The following is an 18,631-nucleotide window of genomic DNA, read 5'->3' on the forward strand; positions in this document are numbered from 1 at the left end:
TAGGACATTACAGTAGAAATGTTCATCAAGGTAGGATAAAGGGAAAAGGGTAGATGACAACCAGAAGGGAAATGTGGTGACTAGCTGTTGGAAAAAATTGCAATTGTTGCAGTGTACACAGCCTGAAGTCAAATGGCAGGAAAATTAAAGCGATTTAAAAATATGGACTGAGACAATCTTTGAATGTTTGATGAGAAATACGGTAATTTCAGCTGCATTAGCCAAGGTGGGACATATTTAGACAGTGGCCGTAGCCCCCCGTTTGACCGATCACCATGAAAGGTGGAAGGTCTGTCCGTGGGCCAGTGCTAAAGTAGTGGGTCAAATTTTGTGAGGATTGGATGAAGCATAACTGAGATATAGCTGTTTGATTGAAACAGGCATGGAAATGGTGTGGCCAGCAGGTGGAGTCAGCGCTCCATTTGATAAATGCTATTCATTACTTTCAGGCCTTCTCATGTGTAAATGAAGTCTGATAATGTTCTATGAGGCAAATGGGTGAAAAATGAAAGGAAATTAAAAATATGGACTCAGGTGAAGGGAAAAGTAACAATTCTTTGAAGATTTTATGAGAAATAAGGACATTTCAGCTGAATTTGCTAAGGTGGGTCATAGACGTATATGGACAGTGGCTGTAGCGTCCCCGTTTGACCGATCGGCACCAAAGTTGGAGGGTCTGTCTGGGGTCCAGTGATACATTAGTGGGTCATATTTGGTGAGGATTGGCTTAAACACGACTGGGATTTAGGTGGTTGATTGAAATGAGCATGGAAATGGTGCAGGTTGGGTGTGGTTGGTGGCCATAGTGTACAGGTAGCTCAATTTTTTTTATAAATTACCCATAAGGGCAGTGTGTTGATTGACCTGCTACCAGAATGACCTAGGTGGGGTGGACATTGTAGGAGTTATAGGAATATGTCATTTATGCAGTTTTTAAACGTCACGAGAGACTGCAAATCACTGTCATTGGACGGTACATATATCTTGATTTGGCATGATTCAGAGAACTTGGGAGTATAAAGGATTTTAAGCAGTAATATGTGACTGGAACTGAAATGAGAAAATGTACAGTAAGTTGCACTGGTTTTCCAGGTTAATACAGACATGTTACATTGTTGTAGCGCCCCCGTTTGGCCGATCGGCACAAAATTTGGAGGGCCCTTCCCACGTACTGTCCTACAGGATATGTTCAAGTTTGGTGTTGATTGGCTGAGGCAGGCCTGAGATATAGCTGTGTGATTGAAATGGGCATGGCACCTGTATGGTCTGGGTGTGGCGTACCTTACAGAAAGTTTAGGATTTTTTTTATAATTATTTATAAGGACTGTCTCCTGATTTAAATGATACCAGACTTATGTAGGTCGGGAGAAAATCCTAGGAGGTTAATGAATAGTCTTGTTTTCAGACCTATATAAATTATGCAAAAATGCAAAGATGGAGAACCAAGTTCTACATGTTGTTTGATTTGGCATGTCATACTGAATTGGCCGGGCAATAAATGTCCACTGTAGGTTTGCGAGATGGCGCCCCCATCTGGCAGAGTGGGGTGCCCTTATCAGGTTGAGGTCAGGGTCTGTAGATACATAGATCATCTAGATTTAGTTGAGATAGGTGATTGCTAGGCTTGTCAAATGCATGAAGCGACTTCTCCAAGCACCAACAACATGACGGACATTTTGGAGTCGATAGATAAAAGACTATCTAGCTTAGACGCGCGTCTGTCGCTAATGGAAATTCTCCACAAAGAGTTTCAGACTTTGCGCGAGTCAGTGGAGTTCAGCTAGCAGCAGGTGGAAACACTCGCTGCAGAAAATGCGACTCTCAGGGAACCTGTTAAAACCCTCACAGATGGAATGACACACCTTACAGAAGAAAATAAAAAAATAAAAGAAACTGTCATTGACCTCCAGGCCCGCAGTATGAGAGACAACTTAGTATTTTCAGGCATCCCGGAGAAAGCAGGCGAAGACCCAAAAACAACGGTAAAAGAGTTCATTCAAACTCACCTAAAACTTCCGGAGGACACAGTGAAAACCATCAACTTCCATCACGTACACCGTCTAGGAGGGAGGCGACCCGACGGACGCAGACCCAGACCAATCGTGGCCAAATTCGAACACTTTAAACAGAAAGAACTGGTAAAAACCCAGCAAACATTTGGACGTTTGATGACCGTTGAAATGACGTCCCTCCGACACGTCCCGTCATGGTTGAAAAATAGTTCCGAAATGAAAGTTGAACGGACATCTTTGACGTCAACTTGCCGTGTATTCGACGTCTTTTCTGGACGTCTAATGTGTCGTCGTCTGGATGTTTTTTAAGATGTGTTTCTGCGTTATGTCAGTGTACTTATTAGCCTGAATATAAACGTCCTTATTGTGAAATGCACATCAGAATATAAATGGTTCAAAAAACGTCCAAAATCAGTCCAGTCAGACCTCAACGTCTATACAACGTTTAATCGACGTTTACATTACAAAACATTTCTTATTTGTATTAAATAAGTAAAAAATATATATTTATATAACATATACATACAAATAAATATACATAATATATTTAAATATTTGTGTGCATTATATATAAACACATACATACATAAACACATACAAATATAAAAGTATACAACATTTTTAAACAAAGGCTAAATATATAGTAGAACTGTAAATAGTAACAATTAAACATTAGTTAAACAAGAATGAAAAGAACAAGAACATGAACACACACATGAATTATTTCTGTCAACTGGCTCATTTCCTATATCCCCCACCCCCAGCTCTTCCTGGAGCATGTTTTAGGTGTTCAGCCATTGCTGCCTCAATCTCGGAGTCTGTTGCATTTGCGCTCCATCTTTTTACTGCATCTGAGGGAATTGAATATAAAAAAAAAAATTACAAAAGGGCAAAATTGTCTTTATGATCCTACAACGACATTAAAAATACATCTTGGAACAACATTATCAGTTTCATTAACGAAACATTAGAAAAAAGTAATCAACATGCATTACACGACATTTTTCTGTTGAATAATCTTTGGTTAATAAAAGATGTTCTGCATTAAATGTGTGCTAGGTGAATGAAAAAATAGCATGTCCCCTTCCCCTTCAAAACCACTGTGGTTGAGCAAGTTCCATAAGTAGGTGTGTAACTGTGTGAAAGTAAACAGGACATTTCTGTGGTCTTTAAGACAATATTCCTTCAATAGATAGGTACCAATAAAAAAAAAATAAAAAAAGTACAAAATTTCACAAGTCATGAGGCCAAAATTACCTTGAATTATATTGAATATGATTGTATCTCTAAATGGCTTCTTTTGCAGTTGGCCACCACCCCTCATGTTGAATTTTGCCATTAAGGCATTCGACATGATTCTGTGAAAAATTACTCAGGATTACTTCACCATCAGGAAAATTTACATGTAAGGTCAATATTACAATTATTGTAGTTGTAATATTATCAGCATGTTACTTGCATGCAATGTTAAATCATACACTTTAACAACCACTCATCTGTCAGGTAACAAGTTCCCTGAACTATGTTCTTATCCATATCCACATTTTTTGAGACAACTAATTAGTCATTAATGGCTTACACTGAAATTATGTTTTGATTTTTTGGTTTTCAGTCTGGCAGACTAAGTCAGTAGACATCTAAAACCTTCTGAACTAGAAAATAGGCATGTATGTGAGGAGATATAATGTGTGAAAGATTAAATCTGTAATAATAAAAAAAATAATAATACCCAAAGCTGGGTTTCTTATTTTGGCCAGAATATACATTTACATATACATTTTATTTCTGAATTATGCAGCAATACAAACAATGCAAGGTAAAATACATACCTGTTCATGACTTTATTGACAGTCCCAGAGAGAAGATCCCCCAACTCTGGACAGTTGCTGAACCTAAATGTGACATCACAATCTGTAATATGATATTAAAGCACAGTTCAACTTTCCCTGGCAGTGTCTCTTTTGAAAAGTGTTCAAGAACATAACGCTCAATACCATAATAAATATACTGTCCATTGCATTTATTTTGAACTGGCACTCCTTGTGGAGTTTCAAGAAGAGTTCTAGCGTCTTTGGAAAGTCTATGGCCATGACGTCTGAGCACATCCAGAAGCTCATTTAATGCCTTGTGGGTCTGGTTTGTAGCAGTAGCCCAACTAGCCAAGTCCTTGTGAAGAGATGGTGTTTCAACAATTGAACGTGAAGCCTCATCCAACTGCTCAGACTCAGTTTCAGTAGAATCAGTATCATAATTGTATTCTTCTTCATGTCTAATTGACACCACTGCTGTGCTAACAGAAGAACTACAGGTCACCATAGGATGTATTTCGTTGTGTGTTGATCCCTCCGTGAGGGGACTGCCCTCTCCCGCCAAGGCTGGCTCCACTGACCCCTCAGAATCAGAGCTGCTATCATATTCCACTAAGGAATCAACCTTTGCCCTTCGTCGTCTCCACTTCCTCTGGTAGGACATGTTTAGCAAATCTAAAATTACAAAATTATTTTAAAGTAGTTACTGAAAACATCCATGTTAAAATTCATTTACAGACGCCAGCCCATGTTATTCTTGAGCTCTTCCTACATTTTGCTCAACATTTCACAGTCTCTTTCAGGTAATTTACTTTTTGAAAAATCTCAAAAGGCTACATTGAACAGTAAAACTTACTGGATCATTAAAACATACTGGTATGCTATTATCGACTGAATTTCATAGCTACTACAATATTTACCATTTGCTTGGGTTTTAACAAATTATTTTTTTTAACTTTATTTAAAAGATCTTTCACTAAACATCTCGCTTTAAAGTCAATTTAAGCAGTTACAACAGCACTTCTTGCCCTACCAAACGCACTACTGATTTGCCCTCCCCCACTCCAATCTTATCTGAAATGATATCTTCCAGCTTCTGATTGACTGAACACACCTGATCCAGGTAACCAGCAGTGGGTAGGGCAGGGATAATTAGAAAACAATTAGGCCAGGTGTCCTTGAGGACCAGGGTTGGGAACCCCATATCCATTACACAATGTTCCTGCAGTAGCATGAAACTGCTCTGCTCATTTGTAATTATTTTTTAAGGCAGTGAAGCAAAATCCAGCAAACTTAACATTTTGGGGACTTGGTCATTTTGCTATCAGTTTTCCACCAAGAAGTTTGCTCAACTGCATAAAATAGCTCAACTTAAGTGTAGAGACCGCATGGGGCTTTATACCTGCGAACTCATGCTAACAGAGTTTGTTTTTAGGAGCAGCCTAACGTTAACACTACTAACTTTTAGCCTGCTAGTTAATTTTAGCCAAACTCAAACTACATTTTAGTTCCTTCGTGTCAAACGTAAAATTTATAAAACAATACAAAATGGACTTACCCAACAGTAGTTTTTTTATATAGATATATTAACTTTCACCCTCCTCTCTTCTTGAAAGTAAATAAGACTCGTGAAAATGCGTTAACTTTTCCTCTCCCTCTCTCAAGATAATCTGGAATATCGCGGTATATCGCGAGACTGCCAACTGTTTCCAAATTCAAATTAAAAAACTTTATGTATCCACATGGGGAAATAAAACGCACGCACAGTAAAGCGAGTAAACTTTTTTTTATTTGACAATCCACAACCAATTCGGACTTTAAATGGTAACCAGGTAAGTACCTGTTCATATGTAAATGCATAAAAATAATAAAATAATTTTTTAATATTCGAAAACACGGGGCGCATAATGCCAAATGCAGTGGCTTCACAATCACAGAGTACTTTGTGAATAATTTGTCATAAAACAATATGTAAATAAACATTATTGTGCATTTCATTTAAAAAATATATCCTTTTCCCCCCACAATGAGTCTTGCTTGAATAGACGTGTAAAGGACGTCAGTGGCCGTCTTTTCACAACCTCTTAAAAACTACTCGGGGCACTTACTTTTTATTGCAGTATTAACCAAGGTGTAAGCACAGTCGCATTTGCATGTTTCGTGCTCAATTTCACAGTGGATTTAATAAAGGATCATGATGGACTGTAAATGCACGTGTAAAGGACGTCACATAGTGGACCTTCGCTCACACATGCACTCACTATTAAAATGCACTTAGCTAAAACTCAAAGTGACAGCTATACATGCAACCCCAGACAACTGTAGACATGTACAAATGTATCTGAATGCATTTTTAGGCAATGTTCTGTGTCACATATTTTTACCGATTTATGCCGTCTTACCTCGACTGTTTTTGGCCGGGGACACAACGTCGCCGTCGGACCAATGTTTGCTGGGAAGATAACAGAAAAAGAAGAGAAAAGACGTGGAAAGAGATTTACGTGAACTAAAACAGTGCAGGTCCCAAAGAAACATTCCAGAATAACAACAATAATCAACACACAAAAAAAAGAGAGAGAAAAAAACAAAAATGATAAGAAAAGCAAAGAGACGACGACGATACCTTTTGCTTATTAAACCGGCAATAATTATCTTATGTAGACATATTTGTAAAACCATTGTGCTGATGAGAAAGTGAGTAAACGGAAGAAATAAATAAAGGATGTTGGTGTGGATACAGATCACCTGTTGCAGATTCAGAACAGCCAGGGAGTGGAATTCTGGTCGCGATAGAGCCGTCCGCCGACGTACAGCTTGTCGACCGCGATGACAGCACGGGAGCCTCCTTCGATTAACTTTTTCCGTATCGGGAGCAGGATCTTTCTTCTCTCCAAGATCTCCTTCGGAAACTGATCGTTGATACTGAAGTCCGTTCCTTTCAATTCCCGACCGCGGCTTCCCAGCAAACATTGGTCCGACGGCGACGTTGTGTCCCCGGCCAAAAACAGTCGAGGTAAGACGGCATAAATCGGTAAAAATATGTGACACAGAACATTGCCTAAAAATGCATTCAGATACATTTGTACATGTCTACAGTTGTCTGGGGTTGCATGTATAGCTGTCACTTTGAGTTTTAGCTAAGTGCATTTTAATAGTGAGTGCATCCCCAATAATCGTTTTATTTCCCCATGTGGATACATAAAGTTTTTTAATTTGAATTTGGAAACAGTTGGCAGTCTCGCGATATACCGCGATATTCCAGATTATCTTGAGAGAGGGAGAGGAAAAGTTAACGCATTTTCACGAGTCTTATTTACTTTCAAGAAGAGAGGAGGGTGAAAGTTAATATATCTATATAAAAAAACTACTGTTGGGTAAGTCCATTTTGTATTGTTTTATAAATTTTACGTTTGACACGAAGGAACTAAAATGTAGTTTGAGTTTGGCTAAAATTAACTAGCAGGCTAAAAGTTAGTAGTGTTAACGTTAGGCTGCTCCTAAAAACAAACTCTGTTAGCATGAGTTCGCAGGTATAAAGCCCCATGCGGTCTCTACACTTAAGTTGAGCTATTTTATGCAGTTGAGCAAACTTCTTGGTGGAAAACTGATAGCAAAATGACCAAGTCCCCAAAATGTTAAGTTTGCTGGATTTTGCTTCACTGCCTTAAAAAATAATTACAAATGAGCAGAGCAGTTTCATGCTACTGCAGGAACATTGTGTAATGGATATGGGGTTCCCAACCCTGGTCCTCAAGGACACCTGGCCTAATTGTTTTCTAATTATCCCTGCCCTACCCACTGCTGGTTACCTGGATCAGGTGTGTTCAGTCAATCAGAAGCTGGAAGATATCATTTCAGATAAGATTGGAGTGGGGGAGGGCAAATCAGTAGTGCGTTTGGTAGGGCAAGAAGTGCTGTTGTAACTGCTTAAATTGACTTTAAAGCGAGATGTTTAGTGAAAGATCTTTTAAATAAAGTAGAAAAAATAATAATTTGTTAAAACCCAAGCAAATGGTAAATATTGTAGTAGCTATGAAATTCAGTCAATAATAGCATACCAGTATGTTTTAATGATCCAGTAAGTTTTACTGTTCAATGTAGCCTTTTGAGATTTTTCAAAAAGTAAATTACCTGAAAGAGACTGTGAAATGTTGAGCAAAATGTAGGAAGCACTCAAGAATAACATGGGCTGGCGTCTGTAAATGAATTTTAACATGGATGTTTTCAGTAACTACTTTAAAATAATTTCGTAATTTTAGATTTGCTAAACATGTCCTCTGAGTACCAGAGGAAGTGGAGACGACGAAGGGCAAAGGTTGATTCCTTAGTGGAATATGATAGCAGCTCTGATTCTGAGGGGTCAGTGGAGCCAGCCTTGGCGGGAGAGGGCAGTCTCCTCACGGAGGGATCAACACACGACGAATCACATCTTATGGTGGCCTGTAGTTCTTCTGTTAGTACAGCAGTGGTGTCAATTAGACATGAAGAAGAATACAATTATGATACTGATTCTACTGAAACTGAGTCTGAGCAGTTGGATGAGGCTTCACGTTCAATTGTTGAAACACCATCTCTTCACAAGGACTTGGCTAGTAGGGCTACTGCTACAAACCAGACCCACAAGGCATTAAATGAGCTTCTGGATGTGCTCAGACGTCATGGCCATAGACTTTCCAAAGACGCTAGAACTCTTCTTGAAACTCCACAAGGAGTGCCAGTTCAAAATAAATGCAATGGACAGTATATTTATTATGGTATTGAGCGTTATGTTCTTGAACACTTTTCAAAAGAGACACTGCCAGGGAAAGTTGAACTGTGCTTTAATATCATATTACAGATTGTGATGTCACATTTAGGTTCAGCAACTGTCCAGAGTTGGGGGATCTTCTCTCAGGGACTGTGTCAATAAAGTCATGAACAGGTATGTATTTTACCTTGCATTGTTTGTATTGCTGCATAATTCAGAAATAAAATGTATATGTAAATGTATATTCTGGCCAAAATAAGAAACCCAGCTTTGGGTATTATTATTTTTTTTATTATTACAGATTTAATCTTTCACACATTATATCTCCTCACATACATGCCTATTTTCTAGTTCAGAAGGTTTTAGATGTCTACTGACTTAGTCTGCCAGACTGAAAACCAAAAAATCAAAACATAATTTCAGTGTAAGCCATTAATGACTAATTAGTTGTCTCAAAAAATGTGGATATGGATAAGAACATAGTTCAGGGAACTTGTTACCTGACAGATGAGTGGTTGTTAAAGTGTATGATTTAACATTGCATGCAAGTAACATGCTGATAATATTACAACTACAATAATTGTAATATTGACCTTACATGTAAATTTTCCTGATGGTGAAGTAATCCTGAGTAATTTCTTTCACAGAATCATGTCGAATGCCTTAATGGCAAAATTCAACATGAGGGGTGGTGGCCAACTGCAAAAGAAGCCATTTAGAGATACAATCATATTCAATATGATTCAAGGTAATTTTGGCCTTATGACGTGAAATTTTGTACTTTTATTTATTTATTTATTTATTTTTATTGGTACCTTTTATCTATTGAAGGAATATTGTCTTAAAGACCACAGAAATGTCCTGTTTACTTTCACACAGTTACACACCTACTTATGGAACTTGCTCAACCACAGTGGTTTTGAAGGGGAAGGGGACATGCTATTTTTTCATTCACCTAGCACACATTTAATGCAGAACATCTTTTATTAACCAAAGATTATTCAACAGAAAAATGTTGTGTAATGCATGTTGATTACTTTTTTCAAATGCTTCGTTAATGAAACTGATAATGTTGTTCCAAGATGTATTTTTAATGTTGTTGTAGGATCATAAAGACAATTTTGCCCTTTTGTAATTATTATTTTTTTTAATATTCAACCCTCAGATGCAGTAAAAAGATGGAGCAAAATGCAACAGACTCTGAGATTGAGGCAGCAATGGCTGAACACCTAAAACATGCTCCAGGAAGAGTTGGGGATATAGGAAATGAGCCCGTTGACAGAAATAATTCATGTGTGTGTTCATGTTCTTGTTCTTGTTCTTTTCGTTCTTGTTTAACTAATGTTTAATTGTTACTATTTACAGTTCTACTATATATTTAGCCTTTGTTTAAAAATGTTGTATACTTTTATATTTGTATGTGTGTATGTATGTGTTTATATATAATGCACACAAATATTTAAATATATTATATATATTTATCTGTATATTTATATGTATGTATATGTTATATAAATATAGGCCTATATTTTTTTCTTATTTAATACAAATAAGAAATGTTTTGTAATGTAAACGTCGATTAAACGTTGTATAGACGTTGAGGTCTGACTGGACTGATTTTGGACGTTTTTTGAACCATTTATATTCTGATGTGCATTTCACAATAAGGACGTTTATATTCAGGCTAATTAGTACACTGACATAACGCAGAAACACATCTTAAAAACATCCAGACGACGACGCATTAGACGTCCAGAAAAGACGCCGAAAAGACGTCGAATACACGGCAAGTTGACGTCAAAGACGTCCGTTCAACTTTCATTTTGGAACTATTTTTCAACCATGACGGGACGTGTCGGAGGGACGTCATTTCAACGGTCATCAAACGTCCAAATGTTTGCTGGGTTAGGCTGCTCCTAAAAACAAACTCTGAGCAGTTGGATGAGGCTTCACGTTCAAAGCCCCATGCGGTCTCTACACTTAAGTTGAGCTATTTTATGCAGTTGAGCAAACTTCTTGGTGGAAAACTGATAGCAAAATGACCAAGTCCCCAAAATATTAAGTTTGCTGGATTTTGTTTCACTGCCTTAAAAAATAATTACAAATGAGCAGAGCAGTTTCATGCTACTGCAGGAACATGGTGTAATAGATATGGGGTTCCCAACCCTGGTCCTCAAGGACACCTGGCCTATTTGTTTTCTAATTATCCCTGCCCTACCCACTGCTGGTTACCTGGATCAGGTGTGTTCAGTCAATCAGAAGCTGGAAGATATCATTTCAGATAAGATTGGAGTGGGGGAGGGCAAATCAGTAGTGCGTTTGGTAGGGCAAGAAGTGCTGTTGTAACTGCTTAAATTGACTTTAAAGCGAGATGTTTAGTGAAAGATCTTTTAAATAAAGTTAAAAAAAATAATTTGTTAAAACCCAAGCAAATGGTAAATATTGTAGTAGCTATGAAATTCAGTCGATAATAGCATACCAGTATGTTTTAATGATCCAGTAAGTTTTACTGTTCAATGTAGCCTTTTGAGATTTTTCAAAAAGTAAATTACCTGAAAGAGACTGTGAAATGTTGAGCAAAATGTAGGAAGAGCTCAAGAATAACATGGGCTGGCGTCTGTAAATGAATTTTAACATGGATGTTTTCAGTAACTACTTTAAAATAATTTTGTAATTTTAGATTTGCTAAACATGTCCTACCAGAGGAAGTGGAGACGACGAAGGGCAAAGGTTGATTCCTTAGTGGAATATGATAGCAGCTCTGATTCTGAGGGGTCAGTGGAGCCAGCCTTGGCGGGAGAGGGCAGTCCCCTCACGGAGGGATCAACACACGACGAAATACATCCTATGGTGGCCTGTAGTTCTTCTGTTAGCACAGCAGTGGTGTCAATTAGACATGAAGAAGAATACAATTATGATACTGATTCTACTGAAACTGAGTCTGAGCAGTTGGATGAGGCTTCACGTTCAATTGTTGAAACACCATCTCTTCACAAGGACTTGGCTAGTTGGGCTACTGCTACAAACCAGAACCACAAGGCATTAAATGAGCTTCTGGATGTGCTCAGACGTCATGGCCATAGACTTTCCAAAGACGCTAGAACTCTTCTTGAAACTCCACAAGGAGTGCCAGTTCAAAATAAATGCAATGGACAGTATATTTATTATGGTATTGAGCGTTATGTTCTTGAACACTTTTCAAAAGAGACACTGCCAGGGAAAGTTGAACTGTGCTTTAATATCATATTACAGATTGTGATGTCACATTTAGGTTCAGCAACTGTCCAGAGTTGGGGGATCTTCTCTCAGGGACTGTGTCAATAAAGTCATGAACAGGTATGTATTTTACCTTGCATTGTTTGTATTGCTGCATAATTCAGAAATAAAATGTATATGTAAATGTATATTCTGGCCAAAATAAGAAACCCAGCTTTGGGTATTATTTTTTTTAATTACAGATTTAATCTTTCACACATTATACAGTATCTCCTCACATACATGCCTATTTTCTAGTTCAGAAGGTTTTAGATGTCTACTGACTTAGTCTGCCAGACTGAAAACCAAAAAATCAAAATATAATTTCAGTGTAAGCCATTAATGACTAATTAGTTGTCTCAAAAAATGTGGATATGGATAAGAACATAGTTCAGGGAACTTGTTACCTGACAGATGAGTGGTTGTTAAAGTGTATGATTTAACATTGCATGCAAGTAACATGCTGATAATATTACAACTACAATAATTGTAATATTGACCTTACATGTAAATTTTCCTGATGGTGAAGTAATCCTGAGTAATTTCTTTCACAGAATCATGTCGAATGCCTTAATGGCAAAATTCAACATGAGGGGTGGTGGCCAACTGCAAAAGAAGCCATTTAGAGATACAATCATATTCAATATAATTCAAGGTAATTTTGGCCTTATGACGTGAAATTTTGTACTTTTTTTTTTTTTCTTTTATTGGTACCTATCTATTGAAGGAATATTGTCTTAAAGACCACAGAAATGTCCTGTTTACTTTCACACAGTTACACACCTACTTATGGAACTTGCTCAACCACAGTGGTTTTGAAGGGGAAGGGGACATGCTATTTTTTCATTCACCTAGCACACATTTAATGCAGAACATCTTTTATTAACCAAAGATTATTCAACAGAAAAATGTCGTGTAATGCATGTTGATTACTTTTTTCAAATGTTTCGTTAATGAAACTGATAATATTGTTCCAAGATGTATTTTTAATGTCGTTGTAGGATCATAAAGACAATTTTGCCCTTTTGTAAAAATTTTTTTTTTAATATTCAATTCCCTCAGATGCAGTAAAAAGATGGAGCGCAAATGCAACAGACTCCGAGATTGAGGCAGCAATGGCTGAACACCTAAAACATGCTTCAGGAAGAGCTGGGGGTGGGGGATATAGGAAATGAGCCCGTTGACAGAAATAATTCATGTGTGTGTTCATGTTCTTGTTCTTTTCGTTCTTGTTTAACTAATGTTTAATTACTATTTACAGTTCTGCTATATAAATGTTGTATAGTTTTATATTTGTATGTGTATGTATGTGTTTATATACAATGCACACAAATATTTAAATATATATATTTATTTGTATATTATGTATGTATATATTATATATAAATATATATTTTTTTCTTATTTAATACAAATAAGAAATGTTTTGTAATGTAAACGTTGATTAAACGTTGTATAGACGTTGAGGTCTGACTGGACTGATTTTGGACATTTATTGAACCATTTATATTCTGATGTGCATTTCACAATTAGGACGTTTATATTCAGGCTAATAAGTACACTGACTTAACGCAGAAACACATCTTAAAAACATCCAGACGACGACGCAGTAGACGTCCAGAAAAGACGCCGAAAAGACGTCGAATACACGGCAAGTTGACGTCAAAGACGTCCGTTCAACTTTCATTTTGGAACTATTTTTCAACCATGACGGGACGTGTCGGAGGGACGTCATTTCAACGGTCATCAAACGTCCAAATGTTTGCTGGGTTAGGCTGCTCCTAAAAACAAACTCTGAGCAGTTGGATGAGGCTTCACGTTCAAAGCCCCATGCGGTCTCTACACTTAAGTTGAGCTATTTTATGCAGTTGAGCAAACTTCTTGGTGGAAAACTGATAGCAAAATGACCAAGTCCCCAAAATATTAAGTTTGCTGGATTTTGTTTCACTGCCTTAAAAAATAATTACAAATGAGCAGAGCAGTTTCATGCTACTGCAGGAACATGGTGTAATAGATATGGGGTTCCCAACCCTGGTCCTCAAGGACACCTGGCCTATTTGTTTTCTAATTATCCCTGCCCTACCCACTGCTGGTTACCTGGATCAGGTGTGTTCAGTCAATCAGAAGCTGGAAGATATCATTTCAGATAAGATTGGAGTGGGGGAGGGCAAATCAGTAGTGCGTTTGGTAGGGCAAGAAGTGCTGTTGTAACTGCTTAAATTGACTTTAAAGCGAGATGTTTAGTGAAAGATCTTTTAAATAAAGTTAAAAAAAATAATTTGTTAAAACCCAAGCAAATGGTAAATATTGTAGTAGCTATGAAATTCAGTCGATAATAGCATACCAGTATGTTTTAATGATCCAGTAAGTTTTACTGTTCAATGTAGCCTTTTGAGATTTTTCAAAAAGTAAATTACCTGAAAGAGACTGTGAAATGTTGAGCAAAATGTAGGAAGAGCTCAAGAATAACATGGGCTGGCGTCTGTAAATGAATTTTAACATGGATGTTTTCAGTAACTACTTTAAAATAATTTTGTAATTTTAGATTTGCTAAACATGTCCTACCAGAGGAAGTGGAGACGACGAAGGGCAAAGGTTGATTCCTTAGTGGAATATGATAGCAGCTCTGATTCTGAGGGGTCAGTGGAGCCAGCCTTGGCGGGAGAGGGCAGTCCCCTCACGGAGGGATCAACACACGACGAAATACATCCTATGGTGGCCTGTAGTTCTTCTGTTAGCACAGCAGTGGTGTCAATTAGACATGAAGAAGAATACAATTATGATACTGATTCTACTGAAACTGAGTCTGAGCAGTTGGATGAGGCTTCACGTTCAATTGTTGAAACACCATCTCTTCACAAGGACTTGGCTAGTTGGGCTACTGCTACAAACCAGAACCACAAGGCATTAAATGAGCTTCTGGATGTGCTCAGACGTCATGGCCATAGACTTTCCAAAGACGCTAGAACTCTTCTTGAAACTCCACAAGGAGTGCCAGTTCAAAATAAATGCAATGGACAGTATATTTATTATGGTATTGAGCGTTATGTTCTTGAACACTTTTCAAAAGAGACACTGCCAGGGAAAGTTGAACTGTGCTTTAATATCATATTACAGATTGTGATGTCACATTTAGGTTCAGCAACTGTCCAGAGTTGGGGGATCTTCTCTCAGGGACTGTGTCAATAAAGTCATGAACAGGTATGTATTTTACCTTGCATTGTTTGTATTGCTGCATAATTCAGAAATAAAATGTATATGTAAATGTATATTCTGGCCAAAATAAGAAACCCAGCTTTGGGTATTATTTTTTTTAATTACAGATTTAATCTTTCACACATTATACAGTATCTCCTCACATACATGCCTATTTTCTAGTTCAGAAGGTTTTAGATGTCTACTGACTTAGTCTGCCAGACTGAAAACCAAAAAATCAAAATATAATTTCAGTGTAAGCCATTAATGACTAATTAGTTGTCTCAAAAAATGTGGATATGGATAAGAACATAGTTCAGGGAACTTGTTACCTGACAGATGAGTGGTTGTTAAAGTGTATGATTTAACATTGCATGCAAGTAACATGCTGATAATATTACAACTACAATAATTGTAATATTGACCTTACATGTAAATTTTCCTGATGGTGAAGTAATCCTGAGTAATTTCTTTCACAGAATCATGTCGAATGCCTTAATGGCAAAATTCAACATGAGGGGTGGTGGCCAACTGCAAAAGAAGCCATTTAGAGATACAATCATATTCAATATAATTCAAGGTAATTTTGGCCTTATGACGTGAAATTTTGTACTTTTTTTTTTTTTCTTTTATTGGTACCTATCTATTGAAGGAATATTGTCTTAAAGACCACAGAAATGTCCTGTTTACTTTCACACAGTTACACACCTACTTATGGAACTTGCTCAACCACAGTGGTTTTGAAGGGGAAGGGGACATGCTATTTTTTCATTCACCTAGCACACATTTAATGCAGAACATCTTTTATTAACCAAAGATTATTCAACAGAAAAATGTCGTGTAATGCATGTTGATTACTTTTTTCAAATGTTTCGTTAATGAAACTGATAATATTGTTCCAAGATGTATTTTTAATGTCGTTGTAGGATCATAAAGACAATTTTGCCCTTTTGTAAAAATTTTTTTTTTAATATTCAATTCCCTCAGATGCAGTAAAAAGATGGAGCGCAAATGCAACAGACTCCGAGATTGAGGCAGCAATGGCTGAACACCTAAAACATGCTTCAGGAAGAGCTGGGGGTGGGGGATATAGGAAATGAGCCCGTTGACAGAAATAATTCATGTGTGTGTTCATGTTCTTGTTCTTTTCGTTCTTGTTTAACTAATGTTTAATTACTATTTACAGTTCTGCTATATAAATGTTGTATAGTTTTATATTTGTATGTGTATGTATGTGTTTATATACAATGCACACAAATATTTAAATATATATATTTATTTGTATATTATGTATGTATATATTATATATAAATATATATTTTTTTCTTATTTAATACAAATAAGAAATGTTTTGTAATGTAAACGTTGATTAAACGTTGTATAGACGTTGAGGTCTGACTGGACTGATTTTGGACATTTATTGAACCATTTATATTCTGATGTGCATTTCACAATTAGGACGTTTATATTCAGGCTAATAAGTACACTGACTTAACGCAGAAACACATCTTAAAAACATCCAGACGACGACGCATTAGACGTCCAGAAAAGACGCCGAAAAGACGTCGAATACACGGCAAGTTGACGTCAAAGACGTCCGTTCAACTTTCATTTCGGAACTATTTTTCAACCATGACGGGACGTGTCGGAGGGACGTCATTTCAACGGTCATCAAACGTCCAAATGTTTGCTGGGTTTCTATTATCTGAAATGTTGCCATTTGCTCAATACACAGAATTAATACTGACACAATGTATACTTAGTACCAACACACACACACAAACATACAACACAGATATATACATGTCCATCTCAGACAGACACATAGGACAGACACAAACATACAGGTCATACACAACACACACACACACACACCTTTAGCGAACATCAAACAACTTAAGTTAATATAAACATGACCACACTGAAATTTGTCACATGGAATGTACGGGGAATTGGTTCCAGGAAAAAGAGGATAAAAATTGCAAATCGGTTAAGAGATCTGCAGGCAGACATTGTCCTTCTTCAAGAGACTCATATGGCCAAAACATCTGAACACAAACATACCTTCCCACAGTACCCTCACATGTACTCAGCCTGCTACAACTCAAAACAAAGAGGCGTAACCCTATTGATTAATAAAGTATAAACTTCACTGTTCAATATTATAACAGATACAGAAGGTAGATTTATAATACTTAATTTATCTATTAAAAATATGGATTTCTACATTGCTAGTGTTTATGGACCAAATGTTGATGACCCCTCCTTTTTTCATGCTTTCTTCCCTTCACTTTCTGTTCATTCGGACTCCACACTTATAATAGGAGGAGACTTCAACTTGGTATTGAACCCAGAAATTGACAGGCTCATCACGGCAGTGAGTCAAAGGAACTGGCAGTCTGCAGATATTCTTAAACAATACATGAATGATTTTGGTCTTTGCGATGCCTGGCGTTCACATCATCCCACTTCCAGGGATTACACCTTCTTCTCACCAGTACACCACTCACACTCTCGCTTAGATTACTTTCTAATGAGCAGCTCCATGATGAGGAACATCACAGAAACCCAGATACACTCCATCGTTATCAGTGATCACGCACCAGTGTCTCTTTTACTGGCAAAGGAAAGAGTCACACCACCAAGTAGGAACTGGAGATTCAACACGTCCTTACTTAAAGAACAAGATTTTATTAATTATTTAAAAAATGAGTGGGCAACATATTTGGATAACAATGACTTACCAGAAGTCTCACCATGTATTCTCTGGGAAGCAGGAAAGGCAGTAATGAGAGGAAAAATAATATCTTACTGTACACATAAAAAAAATAAAGAAAAAACATATGTTGCAGAATTAGAACAGAAGATTAAATCGCAAGAAACAGCGGGGCTGTGGGTGGCTAGTGGCTTCTTGGAGCTGGGGGGGCTGTGGCTGCTGTCCTGTGATGTCTGGGTGTCTGCCCTGGCTGGTGGTGGTGGGGGGGGCTTGGGCAGGTGCTGCCCGTCGGTCATGGGGCGTGGGGTCTGGGGTGCCGGTGGTGGTGGGGGCTGGCCCTGGGATGGGTGGTTGGCCTCTTCGGTGCGGGCTTGGGTGGGGGGGTCTGGGGCTCTGGTGCCCGGGGCCTGGCCGTTTCCTTGGTGGGTGCCTTCCTGCGCGGGTGGCCTGTGCTCCCTCTGGGGCGCTGCCCGGGGGGGTGGGTTGGTCCATGTCTGGGGGGCCAGCCTGCGCTGTTTGGGGGGTGGAATGTCTCGAGCCCGGGCTGGTCTGCAACTTTTTTGTCGTCGAATGAGTGGGTGACTGAGTGCGGGCTGCCCTTTGGGGCGGGGGAGGCTAGCTCTTGGCGTCGGCACTGCTCCGGGGTGTTGTTGCCGGGGGGCCCCGGGTCCACTCCATCCCATGCCGCGGTGGGGGGCTGGGGTGCCTAATGAGCCAGCTGGTTAGCTGGCTCTCTTCTGCCAGGGGGTAGTAAGCTCCCCCCTGGTATCATGAATCCCAGCCCCTCTCCCCCCTCACTCACACAACATGCCACGCACACATGTAGGATCTCGGGGTGGGAATGTGCCGCGCACGCTGCGGTGAGGGGGCCATCCACATGGCCTTACTCGCTGTGCTG

At 38.3% G+C, this 18,631-nt stretch overlaps 4 long non-coding RNA genes across 6 annotated transcripts; 3 read left to right on the forward strand and 1 right to left on the reverse strand.

The window, feature by feature from the left end:
- Window positions 1–2,591: 2,591 nt before the first annotated feature.
- Window positions 2,592–5,661, reverse strand: LOC140591877 (uncharacterized). 2 transcript variants are annotated; one of them, XR_011992182.1, is made up of 4 exons: window positions 5,379–5,661; window positions 3,842–4,495; window positions 3,270–3,370; window positions 2,592–2,863 (listed from the first exon to the last, which is right to left on the reverse strand). It is a non-coding gene; the product is annotated as an uncharacterized lncRNA (long non-coding RNA). The 2 variants fall into 2 exon arrangements; XR_011992181.1 differs by having other exon boundaries at window positions 3,842–5,591.
- A 1,258-nt stretch (window positions 5,662–6,919) lies between these two features.
- LOC140591878 (uncharacterized) lies at window positions 6,920–13,024 on the forward strand. 2 transcript variants are annotated; one of them, XR_011992184.1, is made up of 4 exons: window positions 6,920–7,194; window positions 11,248–11,903; window positions 12,377–12,477; window positions 12,885–13,024. It is a non-coding gene; the product is annotated as an uncharacterized lncRNA (long non-coding RNA). The 2 variants fall into 2 exon arrangements; XR_011992183.1 differs by lacking the exon at window positions 6,920–7,194 and having other exon boundaries at window positions 10,581–11,903.
- On the forward strand, window positions 8,130–9,962 carry LOC140591879 (uncharacterized). The gene is made up of 3 exons (XR_011992185.1): window positions 8,130–8,741; window positions 9,215–9,315; window positions 9,733–9,962. It is a non-coding gene; the product is annotated as an uncharacterized lncRNA (long non-coding RNA).
- A 676-nt stretch (window positions 13,025–13,700) lies between the features above and the next one.
- Window positions 13,701–16,137, forward strand: LOC140578682 (uncharacterized). Its single transcript, XR_011982944.1, has 3 exons — window positions 13,701–15,023; window positions 15,497–15,597; window positions 16,005–16,137. It is a non-coding gene; the product is annotated as an uncharacterized lncRNA (long non-coding RNA).
- Window positions 16,138–18,631: the final 2,494 nt, after the last annotated feature.

This window comes from Paramormyrops kingsleyae, chromosome 1, assembly GCF_048594095.1.
Source record: "Paramormyrops kingsleyae isolate MSU_618 chromosome 1, PKINGS_0.4, whole genome shotgun sequence".
NCBI classification, from domain to species: Eukaryota; Metazoa; Chordata; class Actinopteri; order Osteoglossiformes; family Mormyridae; genus Paramormyrops; species Paramormyrops kingsleyae.